This window comes from Triticum dicoccoides, chromosome 6B (genome assembly GCF_002162155.2).
Source record: "Triticum dicoccoides isolate Atlit2015 ecotype Zavitan chromosome 6B, WEW_v2.0, whole genome shotgun sequence".
NCBI classification, from domain to species: Eukaryota; Viridiplantae; Streptophyta; class Magnoliopsida; order Poales; family Poaceae; genus Triticum; species Triticum dicoccoides.
The window spans coordinates 686860174-686872725 of NC_041391.1; positions in this window are offsets into that span (position 1 = coordinate 686860174).

Below are 12552 nucleotides of genomic sequence, written 5' to 3' on the forward strand. Positions count from 1 at the left end.
GGATGTCAAAACTGCATTCCTTATTGGATTTATTAAAGAAGAGTTGCATATGATGCAACCAGAAGGTTTTGTCATTCCTAAAGATGCTAACAAAATGTGCAAGCTCCAGCGATCCATCTATGGACTGGTGCAAACCATCTCAGAGTTGGAATATACGCTTTGATAAGTTGATCAAAGCATATAGTTTTATACAGACTTGCGGTGAAGCATGTATTTACAATAAAGTGAGTGGGAGCACTACCGCCTTTCTGATAAATATATGTGAGTAACATATTATTGATCAAAAATGATGTAGAGTTTTTCTGGAAAGCATAAAGGAGTATTTGAAAGGAGTTCTTTAAAAAGAAAGACCTCGGTGAAGCTGCTTACACATTGAGCATCAAGACCTATAGAGATAGATCAAGACGCTTGATAAGATTTTTCAATGAGTACATACCTTGACAAGATTTTGAAGTAGTTCAAAATGGAACAGTCAAAGAAAGAGTTCTTGCCTGTGTTGCAAGGTGTGATGTTGAGTAAGACTCAAAACCCGACCATGGCAGAAAATAGAAAGAGAATGAAAAGTCATTCCCTATGCCTCAGTCATAGGTTCTATAAAGTATGCTATGCTGTGTACCAGACCTATTGTATACCTTGCTCTGAGTTTGGCAAAGGAATACAATTTTGATCTAAGAGTAGATCACTGGACAGTGGTCAAGAATATCCTTAGTGAGGACTAAGGAGATGTTTCTCAATTATGGAGGTGATAAAAGTGTTCGTCGTAAAGAGTTACATCGATGCAAGCTTTTACACCAATCCAGATGACTCTAAGTCTCAATCTGGATACATACTGAAAGTGGGAGCAATTAGCTAGAGTAGCTCCGTGCAGAGCATTGTAGACATAGAATATTTGCAAAATACATACGGCTCTGAATGTGACAGACCCGTTGACTAAACTTCTCTCACAAGCAAAACATGATCATACCTTAGTACTCTTTGGGTGTTAATCACATAGCGATGTGAACTAGATTATTGACTCTAGTAAACCCTTTGGGTGTTTGAGGGAGTCTTGGATTAGGGGGTGTCCGGATGGCCGGACTAAGACCTTTGGCCGGACTCCCGGACTATGAAGATACAAGATTGAAGACTCCGTCCCGTGTCCGGATGGGACTTTCCTTGGCGTGGAAGGCAAGCTTGGCGATACGATATGAAGATCTCCTCCCATTGTAACTGACTCTGTGTAACCCTAGCCCTCTCCGGTGTCTATATAAACCGGAGAGTTTTAGTCCGTAGGACGAACAACAATCATACCATAGGCTAGCTTCTAGGGTTTAGCCACTCCGATCTCGTGGTAGATCTACTCTTGTACTACCCATATCATCAATATTAATCAAGCAGGAGTAGGGTTTTACCTCCATCGAGAGGGCCCAAACCTGGGTAAAAACATCGTGTCCCTTGTCTCCTGTTACCATCCGCCTAGACGCACAGTTCGGGACCCCCTACCCGAGATCCGCCGGTTTTGACACCGACATTGGTGCTTTCATTGAGAGTTCCTCTGTGTCATCGCCTTTAGGCCCGATGGCTTCTTCGCTCGTCAATCGCAATGCGGTCCGGGATGAGACTTTTCTCCCCGGACAGATCTTCGTATTCGACGGCTTCGCACTGCGGGCCAACTCGTTCGGCCATCTGGAGCAGATCGAAAGCTACGCCCCTGGCATCAGGTCAGGTTTGGAAGCTTGAACTACACGGACGACATCCGCGGGGACTTGATCTTCGACGAATTCGAGCCACGACCGGGCGCGCCGCACTGTCACGATGGGCATGATTTAGCTCTGTCATCGGACAACACCCAGGGCGTCGCTCAGGTGTCCGCTCCGACCATTAGCTCGGAGCCCACTACGTCAGTCGGGGACGGACGGTTGGACGCCGCCCCGAAAACTGCAACCTCTACGGCGATAGAGCCGGACACCAGCCTAGTCCCTCGCAAGGCCCGTGACTCCAAGGTGCCGAACTCCGATCCGGACTCCGTAAATCCCGCACCTCTTCTTATTAAGCCCGATTGGGCTCCGATCATGGAGTTCATTGTCGCGGACGTCTTTCAGCACTCGCCTTTCGGCAATATCCTGAATTCATTAAAGTCTCTCTCTTTGTCAGGAGAGCCCTGGCCGAACTATGGACAACACGGTTGGGATGCGGACAACAAAGAAATTCGAAGCCCACCCACCACCCACTTCGTAGCCGCTGTCGACGATTTAACCGACATGCTCGACTTCGACTCCGAAGACATCGACGGCATGGATGCCGATGAAGGAGACGATCAAGAACCAGCACCTATAGGGAACTGGAAAACCACCTCGTCATATGACATATACATGGTGGACACCCCTAAAGCGGGGGATGGCGAGGAGAAAACGGAGGATGACCCCTCCAAGAAGCAACCCAAGCGCCGACGTCAGCAGCGCCGCTCTAAGTCCCGCCAAAGCAAAAACGGTGATTTCGGCACCGGAGCTAACAACACGCCGGACAGTGCCAAAGACAACCCCCTCCAGCAGGATTCAGTGCAGGAGGACGAAGGAGCCAGCCCTCATGAGAGAGCGGCCGACAAAGAGGATGAGGACAACAATTACATGCCTCCCTCCGAAGACGAGGCAAGCCTCGACGACGATGAATTCATCGTGCCAGAGGATCCCGTCAAACAAGAGCGTTTCAAACGCAGGCTCATAGCCACGGCAAGCAGCCTCAAGAAAAAACAGCAGCAGCTTAGAGCTGACCAAGACTTGCTAGCCGACAGATGGACCGAAGTCCTGGCGGGCGAAGAGTATAAACTAGAACGCGCATCCAAGAGCTACCCAAAGCGCAGGCTGCTACCCCAACTTGAGGAGGAAGCAACTAAACCTACATCACCAGCGTACGATGCGCCCGATCGGCCACCCCGTGGCCGCGATAGAGAGGCCTTCAGGCCCTCAACCCAAGCCGCACCCCGACACCGCTCAAAACATACCAGAGTACGGGGAGACGCAATAGACCTGCGAGACATCTTGGATAATAAGGCAAGGAAAAAAAGATCGATCTACGGATCACATGGGCGCTCCGCTTCACGTGAAGCTAGCCATCACGCCGGACATAATAAGTCTGGCCCGGCCGAATACAACAGACCAAGCTCGTCCGAGCTGCGCCGTGATATAGCCCAATACAGGGGCGCCGCACACCCATTATGCTTCATAGACGAAGTAATGGATCACCAAATCCCCGAGGGCTTTAAACCCGTAAACATCGAATCATACGATGGCACAACAGATCCTGCGGTATGGATCGAGGATTATCTCCTTCATATCCACATGGCCCGTGGTGATGATCTACACGCCATCAAATACCTCCCGCTCAAGCTTAAAGGACCAGCTCGACATTGGCTTAACAACCTGCCAGCAGAGTCAATCAGTTGTTGGGAGGACCTGGAATCCGCATTCCTTGACAACTTCCAGGGCACGTATGTGCGACCACCAGACGCCGATGACCTAAGCCACATAATCCAGCAGCCAGAGGAATCGGCCAGACAATTCTGGACACGGTTCCTAACCAAGAAAAACCAAATAGTCGATTGTCCGGACGCCGAGGCCCTTGCAGCCTTCAGGCACAACATCCGAGACGAATGGCTTGCCCGGCACCTAGGACAGGAAAAGCCGAAATCCATGGCAGCCCTCACGACGCTCATGACCCGCTTCTGTGCGGGAGAAGACAACTGGCTAGCTCGTAGCAATAACATAACCAAGAGCCCCATCAATTCGGATACCAAGGATAACAACGGCAGGTCACGTCGCAACAAGCATAAGCGCCGCATTAACGGTGACAATACTGAAGATACGGCAGTCAATGCCGGATTCAGAGGCTCTAAACCCGGTCAGCAGAAGAAGCCTTTCAAAAGAAACCCTCCGGGCCCATCCAACTTAGACCGGATACTCGACCGCTCGTGCTAGATACACGGCACCCCCGAACAGCCAGCAAATCACACCAACAGGGACTGTTGGGTGTTCAAGCAGGCAGGCAAGTTAAGCGCCGAAACAAGAGACAAGGGGCTACATAGCGATGACGAGGAGGGGCCTCGGCCGCCGAACAACAAAGGACAGAAGGGATTTCCCCCGCAAGTTCGGACGGTGAACATGATATACGCAACCCACATCCCAAAAAGGGAGCAGAAGCATGCTCTCAAGGACGTCTATGCGTTGGAGCCAGTCGCCCCAAAGTTCAACCCATGGTCCTCCTGCCCGATCACCTTCGATCGAAGGGACCATCCCACCAGCATCCGTCACGGCGGATTCGCCGCACTAGTCCTAGACCCAATTATTGACGGATTTCACCTTACCAGAGTCCTAATGGACGGCAGCAATAGCCTGAACCTGCTTTACCAGGATACAATGCGAAAAATGGGCATCGATCCCTCAAGGATTAAACCCACAAAGACAACCTTCAAGGGTGTCATACCAGGTGTAGAGGCCAGCTGTACAGGCTTGGTTACACTTGAAGTGGTCTTCGGATCCCCGGATAACTTCCGGAGTGAGGAGTTAATCTTCGACATAGTACCATTCCGCAGCGGCTATCACGTCCTGCTTGGACGAACCGCATTTGCAAAGTTCAATGCTGTGCCGCACTATGCATATCTCAAGCTCAAGATGCCAGGACCTCGCGGAGTCATCACGGTAAACGGAAACACCGAACACTCTCTCCGAACAGAGGAGCACACGGCGGCCCTGGCGGCGGAAGTACAGAGTAGCCTTTCAAGGCAGTTCTCCAATCCAGGCGTCAAACGTCCGGACAACGTCAAGCGAGCCTGAAATAACCTCCAACAAATCCGGCTGGCACGTTCCGACCCCAGCCCCCGCCAAACGGCAATACTGGTACCACGCGTACATAACTACGCCTTAGAGATACCATGGGCATAAGGGGAGGGGCACAACAACGGCACGCCCAGAAGGCGGCTCAACCGCACTAAGGGGCTTCCTATTTCGCTGTTTTCCTTTTTACACACTTTCAGGACCCAACTATTCGGAAGGCCTGTCCGGCAATACACTCGCCGAACCAACGATGCAACAGCCAAGGAGGGAGCAAGCCACGTCAAAAGTCCAGGTGGTCTCTAAAACGAGTTTAATACCTGTTTTACTTACAATCCCGCAGCTTGCCCCTGGAGGGGAATATGTCAAATACTCCCATCTCTTGCTTACCGCACTTCTTGTATCGTTCTGCTTTCGCAGCAGCCCTTTTTGAATAAAGAATATATAGCTCTTACCTATTATTGTACTTATCTATTTTTATATACAAATATGTTCAGTCATGACATTCTGCAACCGTACACTTTGGTGCGGACAATACACCAGGGGCTTACAACACCCCATAACATGGTGTGAGAAGACCGAACACTCTCACGAGTGCGGCACCCCGAACTTATAGCACTATATGCATCGGCTCCGAATCATGTCTTTGGTCAATATTTGGGTTTGCCCGGCTCCCATGTTTTGGTACCTTACGTTCCGCATTGTTGGCTAAGGTAGCGCTGGGAGAACTACTGCGATTGTGCCCCAGTTGAGCTGGGTTATGTTGGGGAACGTTGCAGAAAACAAAAATTTTCCTACTCGTTTCACCAAGATCATCTAGGAGTTCATCTAGCAACGAGTGATTAGATGCATCTACATACCTTTGTAGATCGCGAGCGGAAGCGTTCAAAAGAACAGTGATGATGTAGTCGTACTCGACGTGATCCAAATCACCGATGACCAGCGCCGAACGGACGGCACCTCCGCGTTCAACACACGTACGGAACAGCCACGTCTCCTCCTTCTTGATCCAGCAAGGGAGGGAGGAGAGGTTGAGGGAGATGGCACCAGCAGCAGCACGACGGCGTGGTGTTGATGGAGCTGCAGTACTCCGGCAGAGCTTCGCTAAGCACTATGGAGGTTGAGGAGGTGTTGGGGAGGGAGAAGGAGGCAACCAAAGGCCGAGGCGTTTAGGTATGAAGTCCCTCCTCTCCCCCACTATATATAGGGGTGCCAAGGGGGGGTGGCCGGCCCTAGGAGATCCAATCTCCTAGGGGGTGCGGCGGCCAAGGGGGGTTTCCCTCCCCCCCCCAAGGCACCTAGGAGGTGCCTTCCCCTCCTAGGACTCTTCCCCCTCTAAACCCTAGGCGCATGGGCCTATGTGGGGCTGGTGCCCTTGGCCCATTAGGCCAAGGCGCACCCCCTTACAGCCCATGTGGCCCCCGGGACAGGTGGACCCACCCGGTGGACCCCCGGGACCCTTCCGGTGGTCCCGGTACAATACCGATAACCCCGAAACTTGTCCCGATGCCCGAAACAGGACTTCCCATATATAAATCTTTACCTCCGGACCATTCCGGAACTCCTCGTGACGTCCGGGATCTCATCCGGGACTCCGAACAACATTCGGGTTACTGCATATACATATCCCTACAACCCTAGCGTAACTGAACCTTAAGTGTGTAGACCCTACGGGTTCGGGAGACAAGCAGACATGACCGAGACGACTCTCCGGTCAATAACCAACAGCGGGATCTAGATACCCATGTTGGCTCCCACATGCTCCACGATGATCTCATCGGATGAACCACGATGTCGAGGATTCAATCAACCCCGTACGCTTTTCCCTTTGTCTATCGATATGTTACTTGCCTGAGATTCGATCGTCGGTATCCCAATACCTCGTTCAATCTCGTTACCGGCAAGTCACTTTACTCGTACCGTAATGCATGATCCCATGACCAGACACTTGGTCACTATGAGCTCATTATGATGATGCATTACCGAGTGGGCCCAGTGATACCTCTCCGTCATACGGAGTGACAAATCCCAGTCTTGATCCATGTCACCCAACAGACACTTTCGGAGATACTCGTAGTCTACCTTTATAGTCACCCAGTTACGTTGTGACGTTTGGCATACCCAAAGCACTCCTACGGTATCCGGGAGTTACACGATCTCATGGTCTAAGGAAAAGATACTTTGACATTGCAAAACTCTAGCAAACGAACTATACGATCTTGTGCTATGTTTAGGATTGGGTCTTGTCCATCACATCATTCTCCTAATGATGTGATCTCGTTATCAATGACATCCAGTGTCCATAGTCAGGAAACCATGACTATCTGTTGATCAACGAGCTAGTCAACTAGAGGCTCACTAGGGACATGTTGGTGTCTGTTATTCACACATGCATTACGATTTCCGGATAACACAATTATAGCATGAATAAAGACAATTATCATGAACAAGGAAATATAATAATAATGCTTTTATTATTGCCTCTAGGGCATATTTCCAACAGTCTCCCACTTGCACTAGAGTCAATAATCTAGTTACATTGTGATGAATCGAACACCCATGGAATTCTGGTGTTGATCATGTTTTGCTCTAGGGAGAGGTTTAGTCAACGGATCTGCTACATTCAGGTCCGTATGTACTTTACAAATCTCTATGTCTCCATCTTGAACATTTTCACGAATGGAGTTGAAGCGACGCTTGATGTGCCTTGTCTTGTGAAACCTGGGCTCCTTGGCAAGTGCAATAGCTCCAGTGTTGTCACAGAAGAGCTTGATCGGCCCCGACGCATTGGGTATGACTCCTAGGTCGGTGATGAACTCCTTCACCCATATTGCTTCATGTGCTGCCTCCGAGGCTGCCATGTACTCCGCTTCACATGTAGATCCCGCCACGACGCTTTGCTTGCAACTGCACCAGCTTACTGCCCCACCATTCAAAATATACACGTATCCGGTTTGTGACTTAGAGTCATCCAGATCTGTGTCGAAGCTAGCGTCGACGTAACCCTTTACGACGAGCTCTTCGTCACCTCCATAAACGAGAAACATTTCCTTAGTCCTTTTCAGGTACTTCAGGATATTCTTGACCGCTGTCCAGTGTTCCTTGCCGGGATTACTTTGGTACCTTCCTACCAAACTTACGGCAAGGTTTACATCAGGTCTGGTACACAGCATGGCATACATAATAGAACCTATGGCTGAGGCATAGGGAATGACGCTCATCTCTTCTATATCTTCTGCCGTGGTCGGACATTGAGCTGAGCTCAATTTCATACCTTGCAACACAGGCAAGAACCCCTTCTTGGATTGATTCATATTGAATTTCTTCAATATCTTATCAAGGTATGTGCTTTGTGAAAGACCTATGAGGCGTCTCGATCTATCTCTATAGATTTTGATGCCTAATATATAAGCAGCTTCTCCAAGGTCCTTCATTGAAAAACTTTTATTCAAGTAGGCCTTGATGCTGTCCAAGAGTTCTGTATCATTTCCCATCAAAAGTATGTCATCTACATATAATATGAGAAATGCTACAGAGCTCCCACTCACTTTCTTGTAAACGCAGGCTTCTCCATAAGTCTGTGTAAACCCAAACGCTTTGATCATCTCATCAAAGCGAATGTTCCAACTCCGAGATGCTTGCACCAGCCCATAAATCGAGCGTTGGAGCTTGCACACTTTGTCAGCATTCTTAGGATCGACAAAACCTTCCGGCTGCATCATATACAATTCTTCCTTAAGGAAACCATTAAGGAATGTCGTTTTGACGTCCATTTGCCATATTTCGTAATCATAGAATGCGGCAATTGCTAACATGATTCGGACGGACTTTAGCTTTGCTACCGGTGAGAAAGTCTCATCGTAGTCAACCCCTTGAACTTGTCGATAACCCTTAGCGACAAGCCGAGCTTTATAGATGGTCACATTACCATCCGCGTCTGTCTTCTTCTTAAAGATCCATTTATTTTCTATGGCTCGCCGTTCAACGGGCAAGTCAGTCAAAGTCCATACTTCGTTTTCATACATGGATCCTATCTCGGATTTCATGGCTTCTAGCCATTTGTCGGAATCCGGTCCCGCCATCGCTTCTTCATAGTTCGAAGGTTCACCGTTGTCTAACAACATGATTTCCAAGACAGGGTTGCCGTACCACTCTGGTGCGGAACGTGTCCTTGTGGACCTTTGAATTTCAGTAGGAGCTTGATCAGAAGTATCTTGATCATTATCATTAACTTCCTCTCTAGTCGGTGCAGGCACCTCAGGAACATTTTCTTGAGTCGCGCCATTTTCCGGTTCAAGAGGCAATACTTCATCAAGCTCTACTTTCCTCCCACTTACTTCTTTCGAGAGAAACTCTTTCTCCAGAAAGGACCCATTCTTGGCAACAAAGATCTTGCCTTCGAATCTGAGGTAGAAGGTGTACCCAATAGTTTCTTTTGGGTACCCTATGAAGACGCATTTTTCCGATTTGGGTTCGAGCTTTTCAGGTTGAAGTTTCTTGACATAAGCATCGCATCCCCAAACTTTTAGAAACGACAGCTTAGGTTTCTTCCCAAACCATAATTCATACGGTGTCGTCTCAACGGATTTCGACGGAGCCCTATTTAAAGTGAATGCGGCAGTCTCTAAAGCATAGCCCCAAAAAGAAAGCGGTAAATCGGTAAGAGACATCATAGATCGCACCATATCTAACAGTGTGCGATTACGATGTTCGGACACACCATTACGCTGAGGTGTTCCAGGCGGCGTGAGTTGTGAAACTATTCCACATTTTCTTAAGTGTGCCCCAAACTCGTGACTCAAGTATTCTCCTCCATGATCTGATCGTAGAAACTTGATTTCCCTGTCACGTTGATTTTCAACCTCACTCTGAAATTCCTTGAACTTTTCAAAGGTTTCAGACTTGTGTTTCATTAAGTAGATATACCCATACCTACTTAAATCATCAGTGAGGGTGAGAACATAACGATAGCCACCGCGAGCCTCAACACTCATCGGACCGCACACATCAGTATGTATGATTTCCAATAAGTCGGTTGCTCGCTCCATTGTTCCTGAGAACGGAGTCTTGGTCATTTTACCCATAAGGCATGGTTCGCACGTGTCAAATGATTCATAATCAAGAGACTCTAAAAGTCCATCAGCATGGAGCTTCTTCATGCGTTTGACACCTATGTGACCAAGGCGGCAGTGCCACAAGTATGTGGGACTATCATTATCAACCTTACTTCTTTTGGTACTCACATTATGAATATGTGTAGCATCACGTTCGAGATTCATAAGGAATAAACCATTCACCATAGGAGCATGACCATAAAACATATCTCTCATAAAAATGGAACAACCATTATTCTCAGATTTAAAAGAGTAGCCATCTCGAATTAAACGAGATCCCGATACAATGTTCATGCTCAAAGCTGGCACTAAATAACAGTTATTAAGGTTTAAAACTAATCCCGAAGGGAGATGCAGAGGTAGCGTGCCGACGGCGATCACATTGACCTTGGAACCATTCCCGACGCGCATCGTCACCTCGTCCTTTGCCAGTTTCCGCTTATTCCGCAGCCCCTGCTTTGAGTTACAAATGTGAGCAACTGCACCGGTATCAAATACCCAGGAGCTACTACGGGCACTAGTAAGGTACACATCAATTACATGTATATCACATATACCTTTTGTTTTGCCGGCCTTCTTATCCGCTAAGTACTTAGGGCAGTTCCGCTTCCAGTGACCGCTTCCCTTGCAATAAAAGCACTCAGTCTCGGGCTTGGGTCCATTCTTTGGCTTCTTCCCAGCAGCTTGCTTGCCGGGCGCGGCAACCTCCTTGCCGTCCTTCTTGAAGTTCTTTTTACCCTTGCCTTTCTTGAACTTAGTGGTTTTATTGACCATCAACACTTGATGTTCCTTTCTGACTTCTACCTCTGCTGATTTCAGCATAGCAAATACTTCAGGAATGGTCTTTTCCATCCCCTGCATATTGAAGTTCATCACAAAGCTCTTGTAGCTTGGTGGAAGCGACTGGAGGATTCTGTCAATGACCGCATCATCCGGGAGATTAACTCCCAGCTGAGTCAAGCGGTTATGCAACCCAGACATAGTGAGTATGTGCTCACTGACAGAACTGTTTTCCTCCATCTTACAGCTAAAGAATTTTGTAGGAGACTTCATATCTCTCGACCCGGGCATGAGCTTGGAAAACCATTTTCAGCTCTTCGAACATCTCATATGCTCCATGTCTCTCAAAACGCTTTTGGAGCCCCGGCTCTAGGCTGTAAAGCATGCCGCACTGAACGAGGGAGTAGTCATCGAAACGTGCCTGCCAAGCGTTCATAACATCTTGTTCTGCAGGGAGAACGGGTGCGTCACCAAGCGGTGCTTGTAGGACATAATCTTTCTTGGCAGCTATGAGGATGATCCTCAGGTTCCGGACCCAGTCCGTATAGTTGCTGCCATCGTCTTTCAGCTTGGTTTTCTCTAGGAACGCGTTGAAGTTGAGGACTACGTTGGCCATTTGATCTACAAGACATATTGCAAAGATTTTAGACTAAGTTCATGATAATTAAGTTCAACTAATCAAATTATTAGTGAACTCCCACTTAGATTAGACATCCCTCTAGTCATCTAAGTATTACATGATCCGAGTTAAACTAGACCGTGTCCGATCATCACGTGAGACGGACTAGTCAACATCGGTGAACATCTTCATGTTGATCGCATCTTCTATACGACTCATGCTCGACCTTTCGGTCTTCTGTGTTCCGAGGCCATGTCTGTACATGCTAGGCTCGTCAAGTCAACCTAAGTGTTTGCATGTGTAAATCTGTCTTACACCCGTTGTATGTGAACGTCTGAATAAAACACCCGATCATCACGTGGTGTTTTGAAACAGCGAACTGTCGCAACGGTGCACAGTTAGGGGGAACACTTCTTGAATTTTATTGTGAGGGATCATCTTATTTACTACCGTCGTTCTAAGTAAACAAGATGCAAAACATGATAAACATCACATGCAATCAAATAATAAACGTGACATCTTGGGGCTCCGTGATCATCTTGTCACCGGCTTGACACCATGATCTCCATCATCATGATCTCCATCATCGTGTCTCCATGAAGTTGCTCGCCAACTATTACTTCTACTACTATGGCTAACGCGTTTAGCAATAAAGTAAAGTAATTTACATGGCGTTTCTCGATGACACGCAGGTCATTAAAAGAATAAAGACAACTCCTATGGCTCCTGCCGGTTGTCATACTCATCGACATGCAAGTCGTGAATCCTATTACAATAGCATGAACATCTCATACATCACATATAGATCATTCATCATTCATCACAACTTTGGCCATATCATATCACAAACCACTTGCTGCAAAAACAAGTTAGACGTCCTCTAATTGTTGTTGCAAGTTTTACGTGGCTGAATTAGGGTTCTAGCAAGAACGTTTTCTTACCTACGTTAAAGCCACAACGTGATTTGTCAACTTCTATTTACCCTTCATAAGGACCTTGTTCATCGATTCCGCTCCAACTAAAGTGGGAGAGACAGACACCCGCCAGCCACCTTATGCAACTAGTGCATGTTAGTCGGTGGAACCGGTCTCACGTAAGCGTACGTGTAAGGTTGGTCCGGGCCGCTTCATCCCACAATACCGCTGAAGCAAGAAAGGACTAGTAACGGCAAGAAAGTTGACAAATCTACGCCCACAACAAATTGTGTTCTACTCGCGCAAGAAGAACTACGCAT